Here is a 20,631-nt window from a genome sequence, read left to right as displayed (position 1 = left end):
GGCTCAGAGCTCTCTTCTGGGCTCTGGACATCAGTGCAGGAGAAGCTTGATGCGGTGCCCCCCCCTTGCCAGCACATTGAGTCCAGGGCATCCCTATGGTGCCAGGAGGAGGGGTGCTGAGCTGATCCCCCGGCTTAGGTTTCAGATGCCCCAGGTACCATCCTGGAGTCATAACCTTCTGCCCCAGTTCCTGTCCTGCATCTCTGGCCATGCTCTGCCTCTCAGCAGTGCCTGGGACTGGCTCATGGGGGCAGGGGGCTCTCTCTGATCGGACAGTCTCAGGTGGCTCCAGCCACGGCACCCGTCGTGCCCACTGCTGTGGGTGGCGTTGGCAACTTGCTGCCCTCCATCCCGGCTGCCCTGGCCCTGTCGAAAAGTTTATTCCCAGAGCAGGTGACTCACTCCTTCCCCTCCAGTCTATTTCCGAGCTCTTCACCTCAGCTGTTCGAACACAGGCCCATCGGAGACACTGGAAGGTCAAACCCCACCCGATTCGCCCAGGGGAGCGGCCGGGATGCCAGGAGCTGCAAATGGCTGTAACGCTGCCCCCTCCCTCTGCAGAGAGCCCCCAACTCCATGCTTGGATGCAGCCAGGGATGGGGGGGAAGGGGGAATAAACTCCCAGCTTCAGCCAGAGCAGCCTGGCTAACTAGTCTGAATTCCCTTGGTGGGATCCCCTCCGCTCCCCCGTGACCTTTCACCGACGCCGGGTGATCCTTTCACCCCGATGCGCTCCTTGCTGGTTGCGATGAAGAGGCAGGGATCAGTAAAGCTAGGGGTTGGGGCACCCAGCAGAACCCCCAAGTCTCTTTTCAGCTCATACATCGGGCATCTTTCCCTCCCCTCTCCTCCCCCACCACAGCTTAATAGAGTGAATTAAAATGTCACAGCAATGGATCCCAGCTGGAAACTGAGATCCAACCAGAACTGGCCAAAACCCCCGACACAAGGACATCCCCATGAGTGGGGGTGGGGTGCGGGGATGGAAACCAGCTTCAAATCCCACCGTTCTCACAGGCTACTTGGATTTGGCCCCTTCCACAGAGGGACCTTTGAGCTAACCCAGGTCTTTGCCCTGCTTTGCCCCAGGGTTTGCCCTGCTTGCCAATTAAATGGGGCCTGGCTCCCATAGAAGGTCTCAGCCTGCCAAATATCTCTTCCACCTGGCCCCCTCCCACCAGGGATTTCCCTACACCCCCCCCATGGGGGTGTTTACCCCCCTGAATTTCCCCAACACCCCCCCTCCAGTTCTGTGAACTAGTTACATGCAGTGTTGCCAATTTAGTGATTGTTTGGAAATGTGAATTGAAATTGAAACATTAATACACACTTTTAAAGCTTATACAGTGTATGATAAAATACATGTATCTGAAAAAGTATCATAGATTTGAAAAGTAGGAACATAGACTAGCTTCCTTGTACAGCTGTTGCTTTTATGACCATGTCAGTGCATTCATTTCAGTGACGTTGGCCAACCTAATCATTTCAAATGATGATTTGTAAGCAACGTCTAAATGAGCTCTCCCTGACAGCAGGTGATGAGCTGGGGGCTGGGGGGAAAGGCTTCAGGACCAGATTGTATTTACATTCACACCTAATCTACCTAGGTATCCAGCAAACAGAGCTGTGTTGCCCAAGTGATAGATTTTGGCTGGGGTTGGGTTACAAATCACTTGAATGTGGGGCGGGGGGGGGGGGGGATGTAAATGTTGTTGTTCTTATTGTCGGAGTAAAGGGCAGTAGAACTGTCCTTAGCCTCTGCTGATTGAGGGCATCAAGAGAGAGGGTGGGGACAGGTGTTTTGCTTGATGGTCTGTCTGAGTCACAAGGACTATTGGACCTGCCCCTCTCCACTGTTTAAAGACAGCGCTGATTAGGCTCCATAGAGAGTCTTTTGTTCTGTTAAGTGACCACTACAGCTGAAATCACTGATAATCAGGTCTAAGTGCTTAGACCTGCTGTGGGACAGTGTTTCTGTGGAAGAGACGGCCCAGCTGCACTCGCAGCAAGGTTCCCCCAATGAGAGCTCAGCTGAAATCATGGAGAGCTGGGTGGAACCTCAAGAGACCCACTCGCAGAGGTCACAGTGGCAGGTGGCAGCCGAAGGTGACGGCGCAGGGCCATTGGCAACAGAGCGATAGAGTGAACGGTGGCAGAACGAACAACAGTGGCCAGAGTGAACAGTGAGCAGCTGGAGGAACGAGCAAGGCGCCTTAGGATCATAGAATCTCAGGGTTGGAAGGGACCTCAGGAGATCATCTAGTCCAACCCCCTGCTCAAAGCAGGACCAATCCCCAATTTTTGCCCCAGATTCCTAAATGGCCCCCTCAAGGATTGAACTCACAACCCTGAGTTTAGCAGGCCAATGCTCAAACCACTGAGCTATCCCTCCCCCCAGCCTTCTTGCCCCCCAACCTGGGAGGTGAACTCATGTGAAAGCAGCTCTGAACTCTGAGTCTCCACTGACCAAGGACAACACCGGTAAGTGTTAATGAGGCTGTTAAGAATGCTGGAGACACAACACAGTTCATGCAAACAAACATGGCCGTGGCATCATACTTTCTATTTAAGCAAGAGATACTGCACACTACAAACTGGAGGCCAGTGTTAAGTGCATTGTCACTTGTTCACCCTGAAGTTGAACACCTGTTCTGAACAAGACCAGCAAATGCTCACTGTCTTTCTGCAAGAAACTCAACTGACTGGCTAGACACGTGTGGTGCAACTGTGAAAGACACAACAGTTGAAAAAGTGAAGAACTCTCTCACCACATTCAAAAAATTTGCATACACGGCTGATGAATGCACCGATGCAAATGAGCATCAAGTATTTAAGTCATTGTGTATGTTACCTTGATGTCAGCGGTCAGCCAGTAGATGTATTTCTAGATGTTCAAGTTATAGAAGACACATCAGCTGCATCTGTGACAACCCACATCTTAGAAGAGTTAAATGCTTGTCAATTGGACCCCAAAGAGATGGCTGCTTGTGCATTTGATGGAGCTGCAAGCTTCTCTGGAAGACATGGTGGAGAACAAGCTTTGCTCAGAGAAAAGTGTAACCCTAGTCTCTCCTATACGCACTGCAGAGGCCATCTACTCCAACTAGCACTAGTATGAGCTGCAGACTCTTCAAAAGACATTTAAAAAGTTATAAATTTAACATCTTCATTACTTTCTTTGTTCAGCAGGAGTCCAAAAAGACTGAATATCTTGGAAAATATAGAAGATACACTGGGACTGAAGTTCAAATTAGTCCAACCTGGGAAAACCCGCTGGCTTTCTCATGAGTGATCCTTGGCTGTTGTCTTAAAATTACTCCAGCTCTTATTACTGGCTTTGGAAAGTATCTACCAAGTTGGGATGGATCTAAGTAGTGAGGCTGGTGGATTACTTTTGCTTCTACATTCAGAGAAGACTACTGCCATCCTCTCTCTTGTAAGTCTATTGTTGAAACCACTTGGGTCATTAAACAATGCCATCCAGGCATCTGCTGCAACAGTAGTAGATCTTTGTCCAGCAATAGAAGCTACATTTGGATCAATCAGAGAGCTATCCATTGAAAAAGTACTGGAAGAAGCAAAGACTTCAGTCCAGAAGTTGACTAATGAAAGCATTTATATTGAATCCTTAAGTGAAGAGGACAAGAAGTGTTTGTTAAGACAACTGAAAAAGTACACAGCCTTGATTCTTAAAAATCTGAAACAGCGACTTCCAGATTCTGCTCAACCTCTATGTAGCTTTTACAGATCCCTGTCCTGTAAAACGCCGACAGTTGAGCGGAGTGAGACGCTACCAGCCATGGGGCTGCCACGTGCTCAGGACAGAACAGAGAATTTGAACACAGAGCGGAATATCGTAAGAAGAACGAATGAAGATTTGACTACAACTTCGTTTTTATCGTCACTGGTTGCTCGACCCGATCTTTGTGCTCTGTTTCCTGGGCTGAAAGAAGAAGGAATTCCTCTCTTGCTACTCCCAATCACAACAGCTACAGTCGAGCGATGTTTTTCATCATTGAATAGAATTTCGTGTTCTGAAAGACGTCACCTTCTGCCTGATCATGGGAATGAACTAATGAGCATATCGATGGAAGAACTGGAAGTACTGGACACACGAGAAGCCACTGAAGATGAACGCATGGCATTCAAGAAGTTCATTAACAGAGTTGTGCAAAATTATAACAAGAAACCAAGAAGGATGTAGATGTTGTGATTCATAGAAAGCTTGAGTAGCCGACTTTAATTTGTGTGGTGATTTTAAAACATGAGGTAAATCTAATAAAATATTCATGAAACATTTTTCAGTTTTTACTATGGTGCCATACAGCCCACCTTCACCCTCACAGTCTCACCCCTCATCGGCTCTGATTTCCCCCCCCCCAGTAAATTTGAACACCCCCCCGCCTAATTTCAATTCCTGGGGAAAACACTGCCTCTCACACCCCACAGAGAGATGATTCTCAGTAAGCCAGTGTGTGGGCTCCCCCCTCAGACCACGGCATCTGGATCCCCAAGATCCAGCCATGCTGGCTGTAACCAGCCCCTGGGGTATAAGAATCAGGGTTAATTCCATGCGTGGTCCTAAGGAGGACACAGACCCACCCCAGCTGAGCTCTGGGCCGACCTGGGACTGTGGGAAGCAGCACCAAAGAGCTAAGCCAAGGGACCAGGAGAGAGCAGAGCTGTGCAGTGATGAGAGGGGGCTTCCGTGCCCCGCCCACCCCGGGGGAGAGCCCAGCTGTAACTGTCCTATCTCCTGGGTAAGAAGGAAGATAAACAATTAGCTTCCCTGCGTGGGCACCAGGCCTCCGTGCAATGCTGTTTGGGTCAGGCCATGTAAGGGGAAGGAGGCTGCTATAAACCTGTCAGTCTTATCTATAATCCGGGGGGGCTGGACTGGCTCCCAGGAGAAAGACAGAGATGAGCTCAGTTTGCAGGCCTGGACGAGGAGCGAGGGGAATAGGGAAGCATCCGGCCCGTAAGAGGACACCCAGCCCAGGCGCAGCCAGGGGGATTAGAACAGTGAGCCACTCGAACGGCACATTCAGTGACGTGGGCAGCCCTGGGACCCACTCCGAGGGAGCGCAAGGCACGGCCCGCTGCCAGGGCAGACAGCTCACTCTGCCTTATGACCTGGGGAATTTTACACGCAGGCAGCTAGTGAGGGGGGAACTCAACACCCCCGTCGGGAGCGGAGGGGGCTAGAGGGGTCATTAGCCTCAGTGCTGGGAGCTGGGCCTCTCTCTGGTTTCAGTCACAAGTGCAGTGAGTTTGGTGGTGCTCACAGCAATGCCTATCTCTGCGTAACCACAGAGCAAAGCCGGCTTCCCACGCACCCTGCCCAGCCAGTCCTGCACTGGAGGGACCTCTTCTACCGCTCAGGGGGAGTTCGGTGTTTATGGCCCATTCAGTCCTTGGCCTCTTTTTACTAAGACTGTGGGCAAACAGGGCCAATCGGTGCCAACTGCAGGGTGCATTTTGTGAGGTGGATACCTGTACAGTAGGGACAAGAACCAGGCAAGCTTTGTGATTGGTCACCTGAGTCAAGCAATATTGTTCCTATTCTCTGATTGCATGAGCTGTTTTTTTACAAACTGCTTCCACCCAAAACGAAGTGAGTTTCCTGATTAATTGAATCTCAGCTCTGGGTGCAAAGTTCTCTGTTTGCAAACAGTCTTCCGAACTCAGCACCAGGCATGCGAAGGTTGGCAAGCTGTGGGTAATACAGGGTGGTGAACTGGCTGCATTCAAACCCGGATTTGCATTCAGCAAGTGGCTGGAGACCAGATTTTCTCACACACACACACCCTGCCTCGCTCTAACTCAGGCCTTGTCTACACAGGGGCTTTTCTGCAGTTTCAGCTCCCGGTATAGCTGCACCAGTGCAAATGTAACCCACTGGTGAGTCTGTTACAGCCCCAGCTAGGGAATTTTAGCTCAAGCTGTAGCATGCTTTTAGCTGTGGAGGTTCCCGAACCTCCCTGGTGTGGCAGCCAAGAGGTCAGCCACTACTCGAAGCCCGAGTGTAAACAGGCCAAACTGGTTTCAAGCAGAGCTAACAGCATCAGTGCAACCTGCAGCAGGCAGCAGCTTTGTCTGTGTGCATTCGGGGCTGGCCATGGATGGCTGAAATCCCCAGGACAGACTGGACTTGGGACCAGTGAAACTCATTCTCATAGGTCACTAAACAGCCATCAGCTAACAAGAGCTTTGGGTCACTAGCACCTGGGAGGGAGAGGGTTGGATCCAGATTCGGTGGGGCTTTTCACAATCCCTATCTCTATTTATTATCCAGAGCCAAACCTTGTCCTTCAATAATGACATGAAACCAAAACCTGGATCCAAACTTCCCCAGCTGCTGGGGGTATTTGGATCCAGATTCACTTTGCAGGGATGAGCGAGTCTCTCCAGGATCTCGAGGGAGACAGAGTTCTGAGTTTGCTCCCCCTGAGTTCCCGGAGCTGACAACAGGCAGGCAAGGTGACCTCTGTGTGTCAGACCAGCAGCCAGAACACACCCATTTCGGGAGACTGCCGGGACTTTTGTCAGCTCTTTAAAGGGTGAAGTTGGATCCCTGGCAGCCCTTTGTTTTGTTTTATCTTCATTTCCACTTGTGGGGTTTAAAATTAGAAAGTGACACTGTTTGCCCAGCACCCTGGAGACATGGGGCCTGATTCTGATCTCACTGATGCCAGTTTCATGCTGATGCTGCTCCTGATTTACCCTGGGCTGGCTGAGATCAGAATCCAGCTGGGGCATTTGTCCCCAGCACTCCTTGCTCACCATCCGAACTGGCCTGGCTCGTAGTCCCCAGCGCAGCTCCAAAAGGCAACAAACAGCGTTTTCTTAAGCGGCTGGTTTTGCTTTGCTCGTTTCATTCTGAGCAGAGCTGGTGAACTTTAGGGCTCGTGAAAGGGAAGAGTTAACAATGCTGGAGTCAAGCAAGTGACAGATCCCATATAGGGCTGGGCCAAAGGCTTGGACTGCTAACCCACATCCCCCGGGACCCTCCACGGCTCTGCTGGTGCCCCATTTTCCTTACCTGCAGCCCCAGGCCATTCTGGGCCTGGCTCCCCACCAGCCAGAGCTCAGCTACTTTTCCTCCACGCTGACCTACAGCGCCCCCTGTGACGACTCTCTTGGGCTCCCCACACACCTCTGCCCCTCAGTCCTGTTGAGTCTATCAGGGTCCGTCTTATTCTCTGAGAGGTTTCAGAGTAACAGCCGTGTTAGTCTGTATTCGCAAAAAGAACAGGAGGACTTGTGGCACCTTAGAGACTAACCAATTTATTTGAGCATGAGCTTTCGTGAGCTACAGCTCACTTAGTCTGCACTAGCGTTCTCACCTCTGAGTTAGGGCTTGAGTGTTGCCGATAACTCACCGCTGCATCCAGACACCAAACCCCTGCAATTCTGAGTCAGCTGGCAAGGTCGCTATGTAGGGCAGACATCTAAGTGTAGCACTTGGACACAACATTCAAGGGCTGCTGGTCCTCTAATGCCTTCCCAGAACTGCACCCCATGGCCTACCTGGCCATCGAGCTATTCTTGGCTTGCTGACCGGAGGTCACCCAGCGCTGCATACAGGACTGCCCCACACCCTGTTGCCCGGTCACACACCGCTGCCAGCAGCAGCGACAGTCAGTGTCTCCTTCTGGCTCTTTCCTGCTTCCTCCATCCCACTCCCTCACTCTGCCTTTCACTCTCACGCTCTGGGCCAGATCCTCAGCGGGTGGAAATCAGGGCGACTTCATCAACTTTAGCACAGCCCTTCAGTCCTGCCCTGACCTTCCTCTGCCCTTCTCGCTCTCTGAGCTAGCAGCTTAAAGTCAGGCCCAGAGCCTCTGCCTCCTGCTGCATGTTCCCCGGGTCTCTCTTCCCGCCACCCCCAGCAGGGACCCAGCCGTCCTGGCCTCTGTCAGCCTCAATTCCCAGCCTGAAAAGCCACCCGATTCCAGCCAGGCACGAGCCTACGAGACAGCAAACAGCTTCTTGATCCTTGGCTGGCTGAGTGCAGTTCAGACAGGACTCTGCCGTTGCAATTCGGCAGCTACTGTGTTCCAGGACCGAGCGTCCCCGCCTTCAGCAAGCCCCTGCAGCGAGGCAGACGGGGCCTGACCCTCACCTCGCTTACACAGCGGTAAATCAGGAGTGAGGCACTGGAGTCAGCAGAGTCACACTGGTGTAGAACGGGAGCAGGAGCAGAATCAGCCCCCTGTTGCTTGCGAAGGTGAATTCAGGGGGTGGCGTCTCCCTAAATACCCCCTAGAACATCAGCCTTCTGTTCCACCTTTCCCCTGCGCAAATCGGCCTTCGCCGGCAGCCAGCCTCCCAGAAGGTCAACCAGCCGCACGGAGACGGGCGTTTATCGCAGTCCCAGCTGCCTGAGTCATTTCAGCCTGGGCTTCAGTCTCATAACCAGCCCGCTGAGCGGGGCCGGCAGAGCAGGTTCGGGCGTCCCGTGCGAAAGGTCACAGGGGCAGCAGAGACAGAGGCCTGAGTAGGGCTCCTGCTGCGTGTGCTGAGCGATTGTGCCCGGCTCAGCTCCCGGACGCGCTTCAGCACACGGGCTCCTCCCTCTCCACACCTGGCGTGGGGGGCTCCCTGAGCACAATCCCCCCATAAGGGGGGCACCCACTGGATCATCTGAATAGCACCTACCGTACCAATAGCAGTGGCTATAGCAGAAAGCTGTATCCAATCCCCCCCCGCCCCCCCGCAAAGTGAGAGAGCAGAGTATGTCCCAGTGCTTTGCATCAGTTTCACTTGTAATTTACACTAGGCCCAGCTGAGGTACTGTCTGCTGCAGTGTGAGTGAGTTTGTGTGTGCGTGCCTGCATACATGTGTGTGTTTGCACAAGCCTGTAACATACCATGAGGTCTCCTGCCATGCTGTGTCATCTCAGGGTGCTCCAAACAACACAAAGAACATTGCAAGAGATTTGCCATGTGGATACACCTCAGACAGTGGCTACTTTTAGTCCTTGCCAGCCTGGGCTCTTCTGGAATCAGCCACATGGAAGGGAAAAATCCTGATCGCCCCCGACCACTCCCTTGGCCATCTAGTCAGTCACTCTGAGGTCCTGAGCTCTGGCCTGGCTGCACGGGCTTGGGCACTCAATGGCTGAATGCCAGAAAGTACTCCCGCAAAACTGCACAGGAGGAAGTCTGCCCTGGGGTTAAATGGACGACTTAAATTTCCAGTCACCAGCACTAAGCCCTCAGGCAAATGGAAAATTCTTCTGATTCCTGATCTCTCCTGTCACTCCCCAGCAGCAGAGTACATCCAGGGCGATCAAGATATTAGTGAAGGTGACTTTGGGATCTGGATTGGGAAAGGCCAGCGTTTCAGAGCCACTCTGATAGTGTGTTGCCAAGGTCCCTGGGTTATTCGCCTGGGGGCAGAATCAGCCCTGGAGTAAGAATTTGCAGCGTAAGCAAATTTATGCCCAGAAAGGGATGCCCTGACGTTATAACCTCAAGGTCCCGTTGGCTCTCTCCAGGGTCTGAGAACTGCACCCAGTCTGGAATCGTCGGGGCAGGAAAATGCGTGGGTGGATACAGGGGATAGGATGGGTGGGTTGGTGATGGGACACAAAGAAACAAACAGGTGTCGTGTAGAACAGAGGGAAAGCGTGGGCAGGAATGGGAAGGAGTAGGACATGATCGTCAGCCATGGGAGACGTTCAGCTCGTTAGTTTAACGCTCATGTCTGATGCTGCCGTCTCAGCCTACACCACACCGCAGGGTTTGAGCTGCAGAGACTATACTGACCCCTCCCCGAAAAACAGCCCTGGCAAATCAGTGCTAGTTAAGGAGTCTGGCCCGGGCAGGATTTTATGGGCCACTCCAATGAGTTTGCATTTGGGGGAAGGCAGGATATGGAGCAGGTAGAGCTTTGGGGCCTGGTCCATTGACATCAAGGCAAATCCTACACCAGAGTAGATCAGGAGTGACTGTACAGGGAGCAGACACTGGCTCCTGGTCCTTTCCAACACAGCCAGTTCCTGGAGGATGTTCTCCTGATCTTGGTTCCAGAGTCAGCAGGACCCCTCTGGGAGCTCCAGCCTTCTGTTCACGAGGCTAATTGTCTTTTGCTCATCTAAGGGGGGTGCAGAGAGCTCCTGTAAGCTCCCCAGAACATCATCCCCTCCAGAGCAACAGCATCTGAAAAGAGGAAGTGCAAGGTGCTTGCATAAGGCTTTGGACTGACTCCAGGGGGTGAGGAATGGCTGGATTATCATGGAACTGTGTATATAAACAGTGCCAGGTGCCTGTATTTTGTTCTGGGTGGAGGCTGTTTATAGTTACCACAAGCCTGGCAGGCCTGGTGTTGTGTTTGTGAAGCTCTGTGATTAGCTCAGAGGTCGCTGTGTCCTCCCTGCTCTGGGAAGGGGGAACCAGCACTTGACGAGTGGGGGAACAGGATGGGATGACAGTACAGATGTAGCCAGGAAAATGACGCATGTCTTAGGACCGCAGTGGGGAGAGGCAAAAGCTGGGGGAGCCAGGCCGGTGGATCTTCAATTCATTAGAAGAGTAGATCAAAATGACGTCAACCCAGGGGCCCTTTGGTCCAGGTATGACAGTGGGGGCACAATGAGGCTCACAGGCCAAATGCGGCCCAATGTGGCAATTAATATTTAATAGCTTCCCTGGGGCAGTGCCAAGAGGCTCCAGTCCAGGATCGTGGCCCCCGTTGTGTTAGGCGCTGTACACATGCAAAGGCAGTCCCTGCTACACAGAGCTAAAACGGGGCCCATAGCCCTTTAATCTGAAGGTGCAAGCTACAGACTACAGCTCCCAGGATGCACCATTCCAGCCAGTCTGGGAGCTGGCCTCTCTCAGTAGCTCTCCGGACCATGTGGTAGGTGAGGGAGACTGCAATCAGCTCCATTTCATGCCACCCAGGTGCAGCCCTTGCTGTCTCCCGCAAAGCTGGGCACCTCCTGGCATAAGCCCGGTTACCGGCAAGAGCTACTTTAGCATCCCCAGCAGAGGGCTGTGTTTCTGGAGCAGATGCTTGTGCATATCCTTCCCCATATGTAGCTCCTCCATTTATGTGGCTAGCGCCTGAGTCCCTTGGGTGTTCCTGTTAGTGCATGGCTGCAGGCTCAGGCTGGGTTTCTGGGACAGAGCAACCACCGGGGCCGATCCTCAATCAAGTCACAGTTGCCTCTTGCCAACTGCAGTCCAGGCTGGGAAAGGCAAAGAACCACCAAGAGCAACGGAGTCAACCTCCATGGCTGGTAAAACAGTGACGCCTAGTGGCATCCAACTGGCTGCGCATGCCCACGTCAGGAAAAAATAGACCATCTGACTGTGAATCCCTAACAGATCCCTTTTCATCAGCAGATCTCAAAGCCCTTTGGGGAAACTGAGGCACAGAGCAGTGACTGCCTTGCCCAAGGTCAACCAGCAGGCCAGAGGCAGAACCAGGCTCTTTGCACCAAGCCACACTAATGCTGGTGGAAAATGCTAGGCTGACAGCAAATCCCTTACTCCACACACACCAGGTACAGCCCGGGCAGCAGCTGTGCAAGGCTCAGCCCTAGGTGCATTGATGATTTAGGGTAGGCCAAGACTGGGCTGCTCCTAGGTTGACCACCTGCCTGTCCCTCATTTTAGGGGACACCCTAGCTTATACATGGTGCTCAACATAGCATATCAAGGGCTCGATGGGGCTCACTTTGTCCTCTATGTCAGCACTGGGACACAGTCCATAGGATTGTGTCCCACAGATATAATAAGTCAAACTTTATTTGTGTGAAACACCCTAGATGGCTGGGTCATGATCAAACTTAGATATCAAGGGGGGGCTTCTGGGTAGGGTCTTGCCAACCCTCTCTGGAGTCAGGTACAGATGCTTGAGTCCTACTGAACTCCACCTGGTGCACAACCCAAGAAGGGGCGGGTGGCAAAGTTCCTGCATGCCACCTTCACACTGCCCATGTTCTGGGGCCAGCCAAAGACCAGTTCGGTCCATCAGGAACCCAAGAATCTGGCCCGTTATCTTTACATGCTGCTTTAACCAACTGTGAAAGGCCTGGGGCGAGTTCATTCACCCCATGTGACACAACATCTCTTAGGCACTCGAGCTACCAGCCCCTTGGTGTGGCTGGAGACAGGAGTTCCTGATGAGGGGTTCTCAGCTCTCAAACTTGCTTCTCCCTGTCTGCCTGCCAGAGCTGGAACACAACTGACCTCCAGCTACTGCTCTTCTGTTCTCCTAGGCTCTGTCTGGGGTAGCGTGGGGAGAGCCTCAGCCTGGGTGTGCTGCAAGAGCTCTGTGCATATCTCATTAGTTAGATTTGGTGCTATACATTAGCAGCTGTTGTGTTTCCATGATGGCAGCCAAGATGCCTCCAGCAAGATGTCCACATGGCTACAGCAGCACACAGTTCAAAACCAGCCATTATATAACAATCCAACCTTCCCCCAGCTGGGCGATGGAAGATGGAAGTGGGACCTTTCCAGATTCCCCCAGGTGAGAGTCCATCCTAAAATGGAGAAAGCACAACCCCTTCCTCTCTCCCTCTCTGTTATGTTCATGGCACACCCCCAGAGAAGTTAGAGAAAGTCAATCAATATGAAACACTACTTTTATTCTTAGAATCCAGAGCAATAACACACAGTAACCTAAATCAGAGGGAGACGAAGCAGGCTGCTCCCTAAGGTAGCGAGGCACAACTCATCCCACCTTGTTCCAGACTGACTCTGATCACACACTTCCCTACAGAGCCCTCTAGCCTGCAAGCAGCACCAGGAACACCCCCTTCCTTCCCCCCCATCCACACAAATTCTCTTAAAGTGATAGCTTACAATTCCAATACAGTCCTCAATATACCATTCTCCCCACACATAGCTTCTCCCTCGGCCCCACTGAGTCACCTCTCTCCTCCCCCAGTTTGACTGGACTCTGTTCCCACCTGGCCTCTGTGTTACCTGAATTAGACAGGCAGACACCTCAGTGGACCTGATGTGATAGGTGGCCCCAAAGCCAAGTCACCCCCAAACTATCAACCACCCAACGCATCCCTAGAGAAAAGCAGATTTAAACAGTTCCCAACCAGGCAAGTGTCATGGGTCCAGTAGCAGTGGGAGCAGGGCTTACCTGTCCAATAATAATAGCACTTCTAAACTACTTTCCACCCAGGAAAGAACACTTGGAGCATGTGTAATCCAACCTCTCCCTATGGAATCCACAATCCAGCCTCTCCCTTTATGCACTTTCCCTCTTGCCTGAAAGTATTTGCTACAGTGTTGCTGTGGACAGTTAAGCCATGTTTCTCCCCAGAGGTGACTGCATTTCAGTGCTGGGTGACTTCTATAATATCTCTAGTTTGTCAGATGTTTGGGGATCCTTTAGGAACAAAGACATAAACATACCCATTGTTCTACTGGCCGGAGCAAGAATTCACATTTCTGCATTTGCCAGTAACACAAGAACTGCTGACCTGGGGCAAAGCACTGGCCATCTAATCCAAGCCATCACCTGGGAGGGATGTTTATTCCTATTGTCAGCCGGCGATTAGTTTACAAAGCAGGAGGACTAATAGATCCCTGTCTTGTAGAAGGGCCTGAGCCATTCTTAAATTTTACCATGATATTAGCCTCAATAACATCCCACAGGGGTGAGTTCTGCAGGTCAATTATACATTGAATTAAATAAGAGTGTTTCCTTGTACCCATTGCCTGGATACTCCCAATCAGTTTGCCCAAAGACACACCTGGCTAAGCCCTCCAGAAAGTGTTTGACCGTGCACCAAGCAGAGCGCTGCAGGGACCTGGAATCAGACCCCCCAGCTGCAGCATTACTCTTAGCACAACTCCTAACGTGGCATTGCTGGTGCATAGAGACAGGAGCCTTGTTCCTGAAGGACTCAGGTGCCTCCACAGAAGCTCCAGTGCCCAGCTGTGATGAAGCCGAGACTCGGGCCGGAGCACAGGACACGCCCTCCTTGCTTCCTTTGCTGTGGACAATCTGGTGGCCATAACCTGACACGTCACAGCAGAATATCACGTAAGTCTCCATCCTGAGTCTGCAGGGGAAGTGGCTGCGAGGACGCCCGTACAGTTTGCTGTCAGGCCGTGCATTCAGCAGTTCCTTTCTCCCGCTGGAACAGTCTACAAGGAAGGTCAGGCGCATGGGGGATCCCCTGTTTTCTCGTTTTCCAACCAGACACCAGCAGTTCTCCAGATCTAGAGGAGGGGAAAAGAATTAAATTACAGGAGGAAATTGATGAGGAAGGAGATGAGATGTCAGCCGTTTCAGCTTCCGCGGGAGGAAGTTGGAGCAGCTGACCTGTGCAAGTGAAAAACAAACCAGACCAGAGGCACCTTTGCTTTTGTGACAATGCCCTGCATTGTAACTAGGGTGACCAGACAGCAAATGTGAAAAATCGGGACGGGGGTGGGGGGTAATAGGAGCCTATATAAGAAAAAGACCCAAAACTCGGGACTGTCCCTATAAAATCGGGACATCTGGTCACCCTAATTGGAACAAATCTCAATGCTCTGGAAGAGGTGCAAACAGAATAAGACTGAGGCATCCTCCCTCCAAACTCCAAACAAACATTCCTTCATTACCAGTAGTTACCGACCCTTTGGGAAGTCAGTATTGTCCCACTACAGAGAGGGAAACCGAGGCACAGAAGTGAAATGACCTTCCATTGTATTAATTTCAGTGGAATAAATGGGCCCAAGGAGGCAAAGGTGTCAACGCGACCCTCTCGCTGCCCAACATTAAACTGTTTAGACCAAGGATCAGGGCTTGGTAGGCAGAGATCTCGCCTGCTGTGTATCATGGTAAACACACCACTGAACAGCTCTGCAACCTTCTATTAAAGATACAGAAAACAGGAAAGCGTTGGAAATGTAAACAGTGTGGAGTCAGCCTTTTGTTGTAACCACGTCCCTTGTCCTTTGCCATTAGCTATAGAAAGCCTTTAGAAGGGAAAACCCCCTGGTCTGACAAGCTCTTAGGTCTGACAATAAATAATGTGCCTTTTGGGAAAAAGAGGAAAAGTTAGTTGAGATGGGCTGGAGGTGGGGTTATGGGTGCTGTTGTTAAAGTCCGACACCATTTCCTGGAAAGACAAACACACACAAGAAGGGAGAGAAAAGAACCGCCAAGCAGTTTCTGTCTCTGGTGCCGACTTTCCCTTGCAGCCAGCTCACTGATGGAAAAACACAGGAATGGCACACGGCCCTATCAGCCCCTCCGAGACCTGGCAAACTAGTCCCAGGGTCGGGTTGCTTAGGACATTGCTTTTAGCTGCCTTTTTCTGTTCATGGGCTCACAGCAGTATCGCACAATGTACAGTCTTGGCCGGCTAAGCCCACCCTTTGTTAGACTGAAGGCAAAAGGAAAGAGAAAAACGAAAGTAGCGGAGGAAAAGGACATGACAAAGGGCTTGTCTCACGTATAGTGCCCCAGTTGCACTGGTCCAGCTGCACTGCTGTAGCGTTTTAGTGGAGACGCTCCTACGCCAATGGGAGAGGGTCTCCTGTCGGCGCAGTGAATCCACCTCCCCGAGAGGCAGGAGCTATGTCTGCGGGAGAAGATCTCCCACCAACCTAGTGTTGTCTGCATGGGGTTAGGTCAGTGCAATTACATCACTCAGGGGTGCGGCTTTTTCACAGCCCAGAGCACCGTAGTTCTACCCATGTCAGACTGTAGTGCAGACCAGGCCAAAGTCACACATCCCAGGGAGGGTTCGAGATTCAGCCAGAGCCACTGGAAATGGCGATGTCGACTGGGTCCCTCTCTCTGGCCCCGCCCGATGAGGACGTCTCTCAGGATCAGGACGACACAGGCCCAATGGAGCCACAGTGGACGCGGGGGTCCCAGGAGATGCTGGGGCAGCAGCTGTGATATGGGAAGCACGCGCATTCCCCTTCGGCCAGTCAGCAATTGTTGCATTTGCTTCCCAATTTTTCTAGAATAGTCATTTCTTGTAAGGACCCCAAGTGGGAGCGATGGAGAATAGCCCCATCCCCTCGTTATTTTGTCAGCTAATTAGGCCTAATTTTTAGCACCCCAAGTTTGCTCCATTGATTTCCAGTCCCACACTTTCTCTGGTTCCCCCAGCATGACTCTAACCCTGTCCCTGAATTATAACAGGAGGCCTTTTTAGTTAGACTAATCCAGTCTTTCCGTCTCCCTTTTTGCACCGTTTCCCACCAACCTGTGTTGTTCTTGTGACACTTGCTGAATTTTTATCCATGTTCCCCCAGCCCTACTCAGCCCCAGTTATCACTCAGGATCACACAGGGAGTCGGCAGCAAAGTCCCAAATCCCAATCCCCTGGCTCTAACCTTTAGTCCCTGCTCCCTCCCAAAGCTAGGGATAGGAACCCGGAGTCCAGCTTTCCCTCCCTAACATAGTATCCCTCTTCTAACTGTAACCCACACTGACATCCTGTGCTCTCTGTGCCCCACAAGTGGCTGGATCCTAGAGAGACCTATCAGACTGTGCGGCCTTTGACTAACCAGAGCTGGGTTCTTTAGCTTGAACAGCAGAGGACCCTGAGCTTTCAGGTTCAATCCCCACTGCAGCTAACCTCCCCAGGGCTGGGGCATTAGAAAGCCACTCAACTATCCTCTCCTCCCTGAATCAATTTAAGGGGCCCCTCCTGCTCTAACCTCTAGTCCACTTGTGTTGGAGGGTGGCTCAGCACCCACCAGCAGCCAGCTCCTCCCCTCCCCCCGAGCCCTGCTGGTCAACTTATCTCCCTCTCTCCCAGTGCCTCCCACCCACCACGATCAGCTGTTCCACCGCACTGCACGTAGGAGGCGCTGGGGGAGAGGGAAGAGCAGGGAGGGGGCGCACTCGGGGGAGGGGGCAGAACTGGGTGGGAAGAGGCCAGGCGTGGGTGGGGGCTTGGAAGAAAGGGTGTGGGCAGGGCCTGGGGCGGGGCAGGAATGGGTACTTGGGGAAGGCTACCGGTGGGGGTGGGGCCTGGGACGGGGCGGGGAAGTGGGGGCTGAGCACCCCGGGGCCCGGAAGAAGCCGACGCCTATGAACTGGTGGACGAGACTCTTGTTTCAGTACAAGAATGGCTCACTCGGGGCGGTACTTTGATGGGCCTATTACCATGCAGATGAGCAGGGGGCAGTGCTACAGATGAGGGACTGACACACACAGAGACGAAGTGACTTGCCCAAGGTCATACAGGAAGTCTGTGACAGAGCGGGGAATAGAACCCAGGGCCCCCAACTCCTCGGCCGCTGGACCACTCTTCCTCTCTTACAGTTTAAGCCAAGTCAGTCTGGAACAGGTCAACGCTTAACCACAATAACCCACCCCTACGAAAGACAAGCATCCCCTTCTTATGCCCTGTCCCGGGGGTCCTGGGTTTTTTTTGCAAAACCGGGCATTTGTTCCATTTACTCTTGCCAACTGATCATCAGTTATCAAGAGCAAACGGGACAAATACCCAGTTTTGCCAAAATGAGTGGGGCGGGGAGGAACATTTGGAGGGGTGAGTGAGCGGCAATGCCAGTCCCGCGCAGCGGGGCTTGGGCAAGCACTGATGCCAGGTGGCTCAGGCCAGCCACATAGGGAGTGAACGGCGGGGCTTGGGCAATGTCCCATTTTCCCTTTGGGAAATATGGTCACCCTACCACACCCCCTTCTGAACTGCTTTAATTCAGATCAGTTCAAAAACCAATTCACGTTAGACCACTGACACGTGCGCATGTGGACACGCTCTGGTGGGTGTACGGAGAGGGGAACGCTGTATGTACAGAATGTAGCTGTGTATGCAGAATGCATGGGGGCATGTGCTGTATGTGAGTCTGTCTCGTGTGTACTGTGTGCACAGAGTGTATGTATGTGTATTACAAATTGGGCTACACACACACACACATATTTCAATCAAGTGGAGACTACTCCATGCCCTAAGAAATACCTCTTCAATGCATTTCATAATCCCTAGCACTTTGGGTTTGTCAAACAACTGCCTAATTAACCCTCACAACCCTGCAGCCAGGTGAGTCGGGTCAGCAGCAGCATCCATATTTTACAGATGGAGAAACTGAGGCACGGCACAGGGGAAAGACTCATCCAAGGTCACATGGAAAGCCAGTGACAAAGTCAGGATTAGAATCTAGGAGCCCTGTGCTCAGACCACTATACCGCACTGCTGTTCCACACGGGCAACATGATATAGCAAGTGAACAGATTTAACGGCTCATCAGACTCTTGGAGTAAACTCTGCCACAGGCCATCTGGTTCTGCAGTGACTTTCAAAATAAATCTAGGAACTGTCCCAAGAGTTTTGAAATGTCCCCAGTTCCTTCATCGGGCTAGACTGCTATGCCGATGTTGTAAGTTACTGTAGAGCCCTAATATTGCCCAGTTATGCGTGTCCAGCAGCAGATAGACAAAGAGAGGGAAATGTTGCGTTGTCTCTTACCTGGTCTGTCGTGCAGGGAATATTTCAAGCACATGGTCATGTGTGTTCTCCTTCTTCCTCCAGAAGCTTTCAGAACCTGCCAAGGAAGCAGCCTCCACTCCCTAAGTTTATACCACCCAAGCAGGGGACATCTGCATGCAGGAGCCAGCCCACTTCCAACACACACAACGGCCCTGCCAGCCCTGTTTGCATTGGCTGAACTACATTGTAATTAACCCAAGGACCGGTGGCTGAGGCAAGAACCGACCATGGGCAGTTTAATGTTATCGATTTGTTTAGGGTGTCATAAACCAGTTGTATGCAGATTGGCTGCTGCCTGGCCACCTAGGCACCAACACTCATCCCTCCCTAATCGCCGACAAACAACCAGATGAAACCCAAAGCCCTCAGAGAAGTCCCTTATTCGGTCCCAGGACCTTGGTGTCTTTTCTTTATCTGGGGCGACATTACAAGCTGAAATTCAGCTGCAGATAAATAGGTGCCAGGCTCTCTCTCTTTGCAACACAGATTCACTGTTTTCCTTACAGTCTTTGAAGATGATTTTTTTATAGGGGATGAGACAAACCATGGCCAGGACCCACTAGGATGGATAAGGGCTGGCGTGGAAATTTCTCTTGCTGATAACGTCCATAGGCGGAGCTAATCCAATCAAAGGGTGTGCACATACCCAGAGAGAGAAATGGGCTAGTCACGATTACAGTTATTTACTTTAACCAATGATTTAAGAAATTCCTGGTAAAATTAACTGGCCTCTATTGCAGACACTGGGCCAAATTCCACTTTCAGTTACATCTGGACAGTGATTTAGAACCCAGAGCAGAATTTGCCCCCGTCTGCATTTAGCCGGACATTTAATAGCCCAGCGATAACTTGAAGATATTACTGCTATGTAGGAGTTTTGCAGCCTTCACTTTGCCCTACGTGTAACTTCATGGCCGCAGCAGGAATAGAAATCAGCTTCTCTGACTGTGGAAGCACAGGCCTCCTCCTCTGAGCTAAAGGAGATTCACTGTGAGTAAGGGACAGCAGATGAGACAAATCTGAGAAGTGCCAACTCCACCCCGGAGAGGACAATAACACACATACACACTGCCCAGCTCTTTACATACACTAGGATGCGTAGGCACACAATGAACACACGTGGTTACGAGTGTGAGTAACCTCAGGCATTCCATTCACACCTTTCCTTGACAGACTAGGCCATTCTCTAAATAAGCCCCATACACCTCCAACATGTACAGTAACCACATACATATCACATCGATTGTGACCATGCTATAACACTAATCCTTAGCTCTGACCTCAGCATCATATGTGTCTGCTGGGCAGCCATCAGTGCATTGGTGAACCGTGTAATATGTTGTGACCCAGGTACCCCACGTGGCAACTGATGCGGGGGGCAGGGCACACAGTTATGAGTCTTTGCTCCGGGACTTGCCTGGGCATACTCGGATGAGCATGTATTCCTGGGATCACCATATTCATGCTATTTCGTCAAAGGGGACCAGGTGTGGTCTCTGCCGGACGCTAAGAACCCGCAGGTTGTCCTGGTTATTGAGGGATGGATGTACAAAAAATATCTGAAGAGTTATGTGACCGTGTCAAACGCTGTGTTCCAAGCTGCTAGAGGTGAAACTGGTCACCTGGGGTCCGGGGGTTCTCGGCACTCACACAACCAAGAGAGAATAACTGACTTCTTTCCACCTAGCCTAGCCCACCTCTAGACAAGGTGCAGGCGTTGGCCTTTACAGAGCACAAAAGAGCCAAGAAAAAGCCCCTGAATAGATGGACCATCGGGGCGAAGTGAAGTTAAAGACACAGCCTGGTTATGAAAGGAGACAACAGACAGGAGAGGAACGTGGTAATAAGTGCAGGGTCTAGCTGGCGTTTGACATTTTTCCTTTATCTGTAACCATGTTTCCAGTCCTTATCCTGGCCTCTACATGAATCTGTCTGAAGCTTTGTCACATAAACTTCCATTTGGTTTTACTACAGCTACGTCTAAGTGCTGTGGGCTAAGGAGAGCGTTGAACTGGGGACTGCTCCCCGGACAGTGCATCTGGGGGCACTGCGGGCAGCCAGAGGGCGAGGCACAGGGCACTCGAGTCTAGGGTGACCAGAAGTCCCGATTTTATAGGGACAGTCCTGATTTTTGGGTCTTTTTCTTTTATAGGCTCCTATTACCCCTCACCCCCGTCCTGAGTTTTCA

Source organism: Natator depressus, chromosome 18 (genome assembly GCF_965152275.1).
Source record: "Natator depressus isolate rNatDep1 chromosome 18, rNatDep2.hap1, whole genome shotgun sequence".
Taxonomy (NCBI): Eukaryota; Metazoa; Chordata; order Testudines; family Cheloniidae; genus Natator; species Natator depressus.
The sequence above is the reverse complement of the archived record's forward strand: the minus strand, read 5'-3'. Positions refer to the sequence as shown.